A 12,169-nucleotide genomic window follows, 5' to 3' on the forward strand; every position below is an offset into this window, starting at 1 on the left:
GAGCAACATTAAATGTGAAGAACAGGTAGAAAATCAAGAAATTGAAAGTGGTAATTTGTGCTTTGTGGGCTAGCTCCATTGCTTCTTAATACAGAAGATTTGTGTCCCTCAAAATTAAAAACCAAGACATGTATGTTTTGCTTTGGACATCATGATTTCTTCAAATATTAAAAAAATGTGTGGTTTTCAAGAATGAGCCTTCTCAGTTCTGCTTCTGAGATCAACCTGGGTATTTCAGATAGCTTGAAGAAAAATGGAGGCAAGCCCTCAAATAGCAATGCTGTTCTGACTTAACTTTTTTTTTTTAATTTCTTCCCAAGTTTATGACTGCTGGACGTAGCTTAAAAAAAAAAAGTTTGAATTAAAAACGTTGGGAAAAATTATTTCTCAGTGTAACATTAAATAGAACTTCAAATGTGAATTCAAAATAGGTTTTACTACTTTAAATTATTTTGATCTAAGGAACAGAACTAAATACCTGATATAAAAGTATGGCTATCTTGAAAGCTTTTTCTACCTTTATCTCTTGACATGGAAGTTAAATATCAGGATGTATACCCCCTCTGAATCTAATGAATGTGCAATATATAGAGTCTTTTCTTCCTCAACTGAGATTTTGGGCCAAGACACACATAAAATTTTTCTAATGTGTAAAAAATTAAAGAATATTCTTAGCATACGTTCTCAAATATCCCCTCAAGTTACACTGAAATTATTTCGAGGAAAATAGTCTGTAGCTGTCATTCACTCTTTCACAGCTGGAATAGTGCATAAGAAGTAATTACATCAGTGATAGATTTATCACATTATGATTTAGAAGTCCCTTTAAATGGGAATCAAAGGTGGGAGGGAAAAGCCCGCTACTAGAAGTGGTGACATAAAAGCTGTATGTGATTAGAAGTTTTTATTCTTCCACGTCTCGACTGGAAGTGGAGAAAGAGTACAAATGCCAAAACAGAGGTGTCAACAGACTGTTAGAAGTAAACAAGAATTTTCAGGTGTTTGTTTCTGATATCCAAGAACATGAACACTTCAGAGATTTAGGTTTGACTTAAATTCCTTAATTTCATTAACAGGATTTCATAGTCAGTAATTTACTCTGACTTATCACTTAAGACAGATCATGAAATTTGATCATCTCTTAAAATTAGTCAAATAGCTTACACCTGAACTACTACTTGACTGTTTAGACAATGGAAAATGTTCAATGCTCATTAAAAAAGTATTCACATTGAGTCATCAACTTTGGTTTCAAAGTTTCTTCTAACTTCCTCTTTATCTGTTGACCTTGGCCTTGCAGAATCTTTTTGTGGTAAAAAGCAATCTGGATACCCTCTTCTAGCATAGGCTTCTTTGTAATTTTTTATCTGATTTAGAGAAACTCAAACACAAAACTGTGTTTGTTTCAAATTGATAAAAGCAACAGTATTTAAAAAAGTGTAAAAATAGCAAATTTAATTCATTATTCTGTGTCACTTTTTACCACCTTGGCTCTTGTGACACACAGCTTGCCTTCATGCATGACAAACCATTTCAAGAAACTTTGTAAAATCACAGGTGATGAGCAACACCCAGTCCATTCTTATTTCCATACCACTGAAGTTTTGTCTTTGAAAGACATTCCACTATGGAACCCGTGTGATTCAGAGACAATAAGGGACAGTCAAAAATAAGGTAAATAGAGTATGCTTTCTGTTTTAGAATGAGTCTTTCCTATTAATAATAGGAACCAGCTAGTAAATTAATATGCTCTGGTTCACAAGCAAACTACTGAAGTGGGGGGGGTGGGGCGGAAAGCTTATATTTTCACATCTGAAAACTGCAGTTCTTTAAAGATTCTGCCAAGACAGTCTAGTTATGAAGTTTCGAGGCACTTTCAAAAGAGCAATTAAAATTCTTTGAAATCTCTCTGCCAACTGACAGGTCTACTATTGATCTCAAGATTGCACGACTATGTTTCCACAAATGCTGTGAAAGTGTGAAGAACCAAGCAGGAACTCTTCCATCTTCCATCAGTGGGCCTGAAACACTGCACTAGGAGACCAAAGACAGAGCAGCATCTCTGCATTTGGAAGAGGAACTACCATTATTCTATGAATAGAAACAAGATGACTAAAAAAACCAGAAATCTGGTGTAACTTAAAATGAGGCCTAACTTTTGAAGGGAGTGGTAGAATGCTGGAAGTACTGTAGAACTGTCATTTGAAGTTTCAAAAATCTTTCTCTGCATTTCCCTTTGAAAAAGAGAACTAGTTAGTCAAGGTGGGTGAAGTGCAGTCTGAAGTCATGTCTGGTTATACCACGTAGCTGCATCTCATATAACCCTATATAAGTGACTGAGAAACTGTGGGGGTTTTGTTCAGTAATCTTAAGCAGTTACTAAGCTGTCGAAAAAGCCTGTGCTAGTATTTTTCATCTTGCCAACACTTCTGAACCAAGTCTAAAAGATGTGTCTTTGATATAAAGAATTAATATATACCCAGTAAACATGAGACCAGCAGAAATATCAATCACTGTACAGCAAAGGAGGCTTTGTTTTGCTTTAGATGTACTCTCTTTCAGAAAGTTTGTCTTTCTCAGAATACCTATGAATTGACTATAGAAACAGTATAAGAGCATCCTGCCTTGAAACAAACAGAAGCTTTTCCCTTACATAACTTAAAAAAAGATTAATGCTGCCAGCACTTGACCCTCCCGTTGGCCAAAGATTAAATTTCCCTACTAAGTATGTCTAGAGTGAAAATAAAACAATTTATTTTTTCCCTCATTAAATTTTCTATGCTATGGCATACCACTAGTTTGGTCTTCAGGACTGACACTTCCCTACTATCTTGCTTGGTTTCCTCGGCTCAGTCTCAAAAATAGGATATTTGAAAAGATGTGTCTTTTAGTTACAATTAGGGAACTACAAGAAACAAATATATGATAATAAATACTAATGACAGAATTTTGAGTTGAGGGATGGGTTGTTGTTTTGTTGGGGTTTTTTGGGTTTTTTTCTTTTTTTTTTTTTTTTTTAAATAGGCTGCAAAAACTGTTTTGATATTCCTGAGCAATTTTTTAATTTTTCCCCCCCGTTTTTGTCTGATATTCATATAGAGAGAAAACAGCAGATTGAGCCCAAAGGTATGAAATCATGCTTTTTTCTGGGAACAGTTATCCTCAGTGCAAACTTATCAGCATTGCTGGGTCGAAAATTTTATAGCTGACAGCTATAACATTATAGTCCTTTAAAACCCTTTCGCATAATGACAGCATTGTTCATCTTCTAGAAACCTATGAGACCACCGAAACTTTTTTAGTTTAGAAAGGATACTGCTTTGATTTTGTGAAGGAAAACTTTAATGTAAGAACACAGTAAATTTTGGTTTATGAATTATGAACTCAAAGGACAAAGTACACAATAAAATAAACATCTTTTTGTGTTAGGTCTGTCTTATAGTATACTGTGTTTCTCTTTAATGTTGTTAGAGACAGCATTTGTCTTCAATCTGTATTATATCACTAAAAACCAAAAAGTAGTTTACTTTTTACAGATGGCATTATGTGAGGTTTTGTCAGAACTATTTAAAGTTGTAAGAGCAGTAAGAGAATGCACTGGAATACTGAATTAAAAATAGGTTTTAAGGTTTAGAAATTTTAGTTGTAAACTATTTATTATTGGCAATATGGCTATTGCGCACTATTTCATTTTGAAGAAAGAAAAACTCTTTTTTGACTCTTAAATATTATTTTTTTGCATTCCAAGTTAATTTCCAAGAACCAACACTACAGAAAGAGAACAATAAATGTTGTATGTGAGATTATTCATATAAAATTACTTGGTTAATTCTTTGTTCAAGTTTTGCTGTCAGAAGTGTTCCCATCATCTTACCGGATGAATGTCTAAACAATAGTGTATGGCTTATCTGGAAAATCAGTATTAAGCAATACAGCATAAAGTTGTATTTGTAATGAAGTGATTGTGCTGCCTTTTTAGAGAAAAACAAAACAAACCACCAAAAAAAAAAAAAAGCAAACCAAAGACATTTCTCTAGGAAAGGAAGGAAGAGAGACAATAACAGGGTAGTTATCAATGCATCCAGTCCTGTGTGTGCATCAAAAGGATAAGGGATCTCAATATGTTAAGGACAAATCTGACCTGCTGCAGGAGGCAGCCAAAATGTTTTGTATATAGAAAACAAATCTGAATGCTTCCTCTGCATTTTCAGTTTACTGAACTCTACCTAAAAGTGTTTGCTAAACCAAGGGAAAAAAAGATTATCAACCCAGCATTTGATAGTCTTCCCAGATTACTTGTTCTAGCTTTAAGACATGCTGGTTTCCAGGGGACTGTTCAAACGTTTGAAGAAAAAGTGCTACAGTTTTATTAAAGAAGTACACGAATATGAAAACATTTTTAACAGTAATTCATGCTTATTTTTCTCCTACTGATTTTTTAAAAGCCACCTTTTTCTAAAAGGCAGCCTTTTCCTGTGAATGTAAGAGGACTATGCCAATATTTACATATTTTGCAATCCAATTATTTAGGCACAGTTATTAACTTCCCAGTTGATATCACAAATTATCAAATTAGGGACAACCTATTCTTTTGTGCATCTCTGAGAATTTTGGTTGCTCAGAAGACCACCTCTTTCTCTCAAGAATACAGTGCCCTTTGTTCCTGACCACTGGCTATCACACAGTTAGCACAGTCAAGTAATCCTAAAAATATTTTGATGAGGGGAGAGGAGAAGGGTAATTAAAATGCTCCTCGTTTTTGCACAGAGAAGCTGTGTTTGGAACAGTGTCATAATTCTTAGGACAAATATGGCTTTCATTTTGCCACCCCACCTCCCTGTTGTCTGAATTAATGTAAATATTTGCTTCAGTCCATGAAGCTACTGAGAGTCATTGCTGGGTCACTTTCTTTCTGGTATTCAACATGCTGATATCAGCAGAGACATTTGCAGAGTGAGTCACAAGGCTGTATGGGAAGCTACCAATTTGTTTAATCTTCACATAGAACATGTTGCTCTTCAGAACACCACCATCAGGAAAGGTAGAGTTGAGAAAGGCTTTCAGATAATAATTATGGGTTATTTTAAAAAATTAATGTAAACCTAAACTTGCAATCTTATCATCCCGCTTGTCATACTGTAGCTTCAGTTACTCCAGCCACTCAAGAAGGCTGAACAATGAATTTCAGTTTGTTAGAGGAAGACCGTGATTTAGTGATGACTTTTTATGCCAAAGCATAAGTAAAAGAGAAAGATACCATCAAAATGTTATGAAAATATTATCATGATACTTTTTGCTCTGAAATGAATTACAATTCAGAATATTCCCTTGGAATTGCTGAAGACTACTTTTTTTTTCTTTTCATTTGGGAGAGAACAAAACCTCTCCAGGGAGCTTAGTTTCTTGGTGAAATGGAACACACAGATGAGGAAGTGAGTGAATATAGAGACAGTATTTGAATAAACAGATATGCTACTGACCCATCTGAAGTGTACACTTGCAATTGTCCTGGAAAACGAATATAATCTGATTGATTTCCAGAAGTGTATCTTAAAAACACCTCTGTTTGTAGTGGACTTTGACAGTATTTGTGGAGACCTCCTTGTGGGTAAATGCTTGGTGGCTGTGGGCTTTCGGGTTTTTGTTGGATTTTGCTTGGTTGTTTTGTTGTTGTTTTTTTTCCCCCATTACTGAGTAGAAGGTAAAAAACTTACATTTGTACCAATTTCTGGTTTAGGAAATCAAACACCATCCCTTTTTCTGTCTTTACTTTCAAGTACTTGGCTGTTAAAACCACTGAGACATTCACTGAATGATGATAATCTGTAACACCATGCCTGAAGTTGGACTTTCTCCTAAAATGCTGGCATTTCTCTACCTTTAAATAAGCATGATTGAAACATTTTAGTATACGTTTGAATTTCCACAGTAGAAAATCAGCTTAGAGCAGTGTACTGAGGAAGTCAACCCTGTACCAATGTTTCCTTACATTTCTGCACAATGTGAAACCTTTGATTTTTTTATTTCTCTTTTCTGTATTATAATAAATCTATGATACAGTAAAATATAAAGTGGCTTTTTCCCCTTACATTTTTCATTCGGACCAAAAAACATCTAGCAAGACTTTCAAGTTCTTGGTATTTCATAAAGATGTAAGAATCACTTAGAAAGAAAAATTTACTCTGTTTTTTCTCAAAGAGTTAAAAAATTGTATAGAACTTAACAAGGCAATATCCATGTTTTCAGATCCTTTACTATGGCAGGGCAATAAAAGGAACAAGTCTGGTTTACTCTGCATTTCTAAGTGGATGTTAATCTTGACATTATGACATGAGCATTTAAAGCCTGAATTGCCAGTTTTGCCATGTCATCAGACTTATGAACCATTGACAGTGTAAACATGATATATTGCCATGTTTTAAGACTAGGTGGCACATCATCTAGCCTGGGAAATGCTTTCAGTGAGGCATCCTCAGAATGGCTGATTTGTGCTACCAATCCCAGGTTGATTCTTGTGCTTTTATACTGATGAATATTAATCAGCAGGACCTGAGGTGGTATCTGGAATGTACAGTACACAGAAGACTGTACCATTAGAGTCTGTCATGAACAATGTACAATTCATTCAATTTATTAATGCTCTGTTTCCCCTTCAGGCAAATCATTTCACCACTGTGTGAGAATAAAGGGCTTCAGTCTGACAATTTTGACAAACTTGACAAGTTATTGGACAAAAGCCATGTTCTCAGATATAAACCCACAGCATGTTTTGCTGGGTTTTCTCATAACGAGGCCTGGAAAAGGAACACACATTTCCATCAGTGTCAGGTTATTTGATGCAAAACTTACAAGTTAGCATATGTCTGATATTGAAGAGAACTGTTTAGTGAGAAAGACTTGGAGCTGGAGAGGGAGGGGAGAAAGGACACTGCCAATGTCAAAAGATGCTGTTGTCATGGAGGTTCCAGACAGTGGCTCGGAACCAAAAGTACAAAGCAGGTTTAGTCATAAAAGACAGGAAAAACAATTGCATCTCATTTGTCCCATCTGTCTCCTTTCCACTGTTGCAGATCTCATGGATATGTACACTTGTAAGGCAATCACAAGGCATCATTCCTTTTCACTGGCTGTTTCTACACATATAGGTGATAATTTTATGAACCCTTTAAAATGCTACAGCTTGCTTGCCTCTCCCAAGCCACTTTTCTTTTTCACCTTGAGAAGAGCCTGGAAGAAAACTTAACCTGTGTCTTTTAACACTCAGGTAAGGAATCCTGGCAGAGGAAGAGCTGGTCACTATTCAACGCACCTTCGCCTCTCAAAACTACACTACAGGCTTTGCCAGCTACTGATTTGTGTTAACCAGTACAGTAAACAGAACTTTATTAGCCAAAAGGTGGTGAAGAAGGACAAAGTTTAAAGGTTTTATAATTCTTTAATTCAGTGATAGACTATATTCTGCTCATATTTCAGCAGCTTGTCTACAAAATGGGGCTATATTGTGTCAAAATATCAAAATAGCAGGTAAGAAAGTCTAGCTTTTTCCATGAATAAATTAAAAATAAATTAAAAAGAAGAGTAAGAATAAGAATTGCCTATGTTTTTTATGTGGAGCAATAAGGTACAAAGGTTTGTCACTTTTTCTTGATAGTGAGGGAAGTTCAAAGTACAATTTGGAATAAAGCCCAGAGTACCTGGAATCACATAACTTTATCAAGGACTGCCTTTTCATATGGACAAAATACTGTTCTCTGCTGTAGGTATCTCATTTTTTTAACATGGTTTCTGACTTCCAGCCTGTAAGGAAAAAAAATTATATACTATATATATCTTCATGTTTTCTACATATTTTATGTGTTATGTATAGAATTCTTTCCTTTTTTTGAGATTACAAAGTCAGAGTAATTTCTTGGACACCTAGCCTCATTTTGGAAATTAAGTGGATTTTTGTTCTGTGTACAGGTTCATTGTTTATTAATCTTCAGCAGTTATTGTTTACATTGTTACATTGTTTAGAATTATTTTAAATAAACTAGACTCATCTAGTTTTCATAATGGTAAAATGTATATATTGGTTTTTCCCTTTCATTGCACAAATTGAATTTATATAAGAATAATAGTACCATCTTCCTCTTTAGTGAAAGGGGACTTCCTTTCAAGCTTCTGGAACAATTCTGTTGGGATATTTTTGCCTTTTTGAAAACCAATGAAATATGAATAACATTTTGCAAATCTTGCAAATCAATCAGCACATTATTTTAGAAGTGCTTCCCAGGAGGAGGATTTGCTCCAGTAATAAGCTCACTCATTAAGATACAAATATGAGAAAACTGGTCTGGAAAACAATTGGCTTTCTTGACACACTAGGCAAAGTGCAAAGAGCTTACTCTATGCCCCCGCATAATCTTCTTAAAGAACAAGGCAAAGGACTATTTTATCTGTTTTACCTACTTGCCTCTAGCTATTCTGACAGTTCAGTAGAGTGGAAAAATGTACCTTTTCATGGGAAAGTTCTGGCAGACTCTCCAAACAAACATTACAAAGCTGATTTGTAGGCAGTCTCTGGCAAACCAGTTCTCTACAACAGTTCTGCAAGTGTAGACATTCATTTCAGAAAGATACTTAAGTATGTGGTTAACTTCAAGTGAGTGAGTAATCTCATTGATTTCAATGGGACTATTCATGACCTTAAATACCCAGCTGAACCAGGAACTAAATCTTTCTGGTTATCCTTTCAGCCTTCAGAGCCGACTCTGTGCAGACACTGAATCTTTCCAAATCAAAGTTCGCCAAACGGTCTTCACTTAGTATCTCAGACTCTAAAATGACTCTGTTATCATCACATTACTGGAAAATAATCCAGTTTTCAGTTGCTTCATTCTTAATCTTTACAGAGATCATCATGTAGCAATATTATCTGGTAACGCTGTCATTGAAATTGTGACCATATCAGGGTTCAATCAAAAAGTAGGGGATTTATTAGTCAAAGTATGAGGTAGTTTTCTTTTTTTAAAAGTCAGTACTTTTTTAAGGTTTGTTGTAATCCAGGCCAACTTTTCAGTCTTTCTGAAAAAAAAAAAAGGGAAAATATACATTGTGACAGGAATAGGGGAAAATATTAATAATTCTGTCATAGCTCTATCAGTACTCTGTCATAGCACCTGCTTAAGATGTATAAAATTTGTAATTTCTTTGTCAGCTTTCCAGATATCTTCAAATTATTCATGGGGGGTGGGGGGGAAGAAAAAAGAAAAAGAACTGTCACTGACTTTCCTTTTCCTTTTTTTTTTAATTTTAAGGCTATTTCATCATATTGGGTTAATACAGCACTACTTAGTTCTTTCACTGAAGAGCAGTCCTACATGTTGCTGGCATGTACGCTTGTGAACTGGGTGATAACATACTGTAGTGCTCTTCCTGAAGACATTAAATGTGTAATTAAAATACAGGAGAGTGAGATCAGAAGAACGAAGGGTAAATCTATTTGTAATTGTCTATCTGTTCTGTATGGATACTCTTGCTAGATCCCTATAATGTTTTTTCTGGTATCCTCATTCCATGAATTGTCAAGTGGTAGGGACTTAGCTCAAGCTATAGACAAAGGCTGGGTTTTCTTTTTCTTTTACTGTTGGAGCTACATTGTTGTCTGTCAGTACAAAACAAGCAACAAAAATCTCTTCTTTTTTCTATTGTCTCCTGAGGAGCTATGGAGAAGTCATTAGAAAGAAAAAGGGAGATAAATGCAGCAGAAGGCATCCTTCTAGTTAGGGATATACAAGAGAAACAGTATCACTGTGGAGTACTATATGTGTTTTCTGATCAAGAAGTTCAGACATGTTATTGGACTTTTCATATGTTTTGTCTCTGGACCTGGGTATGGATTAACAAAAAGAGATTCCTTTTTTTCTCTTAAAAAGAGAAAAAAAGTTAAATGTGGTTTAACTATGTTTATGCTTTCTCGCTGAACTCTTAAGCAGAAAATACATAGACTTTGTAGTTCTAGGAATGTAGAAGCAGAAATTTACAGAAAGAGCTGACATTTAAAATGAAAATATAACAATAATATCTTAGTATGAACTGTATCCTTCAAAAATGCTTGAGGACTAACCCTCTTTCTGTCAAAAGCTGCACACTTGCTCAGATTTATTTATCCAAATTGTCCCAGAATTTTGCCAAAATTGCTTGTGTGTGACAATAAAGAGCACACAGTATACCAAAGACTAGTGCCACACAGCGTGACCAGTGTAATTTACTGCTTTTTATCTGTTATGCTATCTTCTCCTCATATGTGTGTGTTGTGACCTCTGAATAACATAGACCTGGTAGGAGGAATCAAACTCTAATGTGAGAGCATAAACAGGTAACATAAATCCAGAAGATTCTGGGAGACTTGGAGCAGCCAGTCTTCTTACAAAAGGGGAAGAAGATCCAAACCCTTATTTTACAGATCAAATCCATTTCTATTATATCCTCTTGGGATTTTTTATTATTCTAAATGGAAAACTTGCGAGGAAATTTCTAGCTGTTAATGCTTCATTCCACTAATAAAATTAATATTTTAGTTATGAAAGTGATTCTTGCTTACTAGAATATGCACCTGTTTTGTTCTCATTGGAAATGCAAGATTGTTTAGGAAATGCTCATTTGATTCACCGTGAAGTTCAAGGACATTCAGACAAATAGTTGGCTGGATCACATTTAATGGATTATACCAAATAGAATGCAAGAACCAAAAAATCTGTATAATAGGCCGTGGAATTAAGTAAGTATTGACCAGTGCAGAAGGAATCAATGGCTGTTGAAAAAAGAATGATTGCAGTATACTGCATCCTCAGGGTATAAACATATAAACACATACAAGTGTTTGAACTTTTGAAGCTTTATTCTGTTTAGGCAATGCAAGAAACCCTTGGAAGTATTAACTAATCCAATTGTTACTTTCACTGAGAGGGAGAAGTAGTACGGGGACAGTTATTCTTGTAAAAATATGATAACATCTTTGTTGCAAAAAATACAGGTGACATAAATTCTTTCAGAATTGCCTAAATGTTTACAAGGGCCTGATCTAGTCTGACAAGAGCTGGAATGTCTGTTATTGTGTTAGGACAAAACCATCAATTTATACTCACTTCACTCCGGAAAGCTAGGTAGTAAAATGGCTGCAGGGGATTCCATACTGATTACATGTGAAAAGCCTTCAGATTGTTGTGGAAGGACACACAAATATTTTGGGCAGCATCTCACAGAAGTGTTGAACTGAATCATGTACAGTATCAGTGTACAAAGACATAACACAAATTCCTTGGTCAAAAAAGTGAAAGCAGAACTATCATAATCTTGTAAAAAATCTGGCATAGCAGTGTACTTGACAATTTTCTGCTTTTTGGAGATATTTCCATGTATGAAGTTCATATTTATGTTTTCCCTACAGAAGTATGTAGCCTGCTGCTTTCAAAAGAGTATGCTGCTACTATCAATTATTTTTCAATGTGATTCTCTGTTGATTGACTTCCTCTGTCAACAGAAATAAATGAATATTGATATTCTTGCCAATGTTATGAGAGAATACATTTTAACTTTTAACCATAACTACTTTTAACAAGCAGTTTAACTACTATTGAAGTCAGTGAAAGTTTGATAGTTTGACTTAAATAACTTGGTCTGAAATAAAAGTCAGCAACTTAAAAACTCAGCAAATAGATCCACATTTAGGTAGATAGGGAAGTAGTCCAGCATCTCAAAGTGCTGAAAACCAAAGTGAAACTACATATTCCTCATGTTTATGCCTTCTACTTGGCAGAAAATATTGACAACATCTTAGCAGAAAGGTATTAATATCTTAAACTCTGTGTTTGGAATTTTTTGTCTTCAATTGTGCTTGATAATTTTCAGTAAGTGCACAAATGAGATGCATAACACAAAGTCCTGAAATTTAAGAAAACAAGCCAAAATACTTGTTCTTCCCAGCAAGCTTGAAGATTTTGCCCAATTGTGTTCATTAGGAGTCCTACCGATATGACTCTGGCGACTGATTTAATTCTGACTGGTCACATGAATCATGCCCCGATCGAAGAACCAAGTGGTGAAGCTAAATTCAGAATGCCCATTAACTTCGTATGAATTAATTAACTGTGCACATGACTGGACAGTTCCATTAATTATTTAACTC

This window comes from Chiroxiphia lanceolata, chromosome Z (assembly GCF_009829145.1).
Source record: "Chiroxiphia lanceolata isolate bChiLan1 chromosome Z, bChiLan1.pri, whole genome shotgun sequence".
In the NCBI taxonomy this organism is placed as follows: Eukaryota; Metazoa; Chordata; class Aves; order Passeriformes; family Pipridae; genus Chiroxiphia; species Chiroxiphia lanceolata.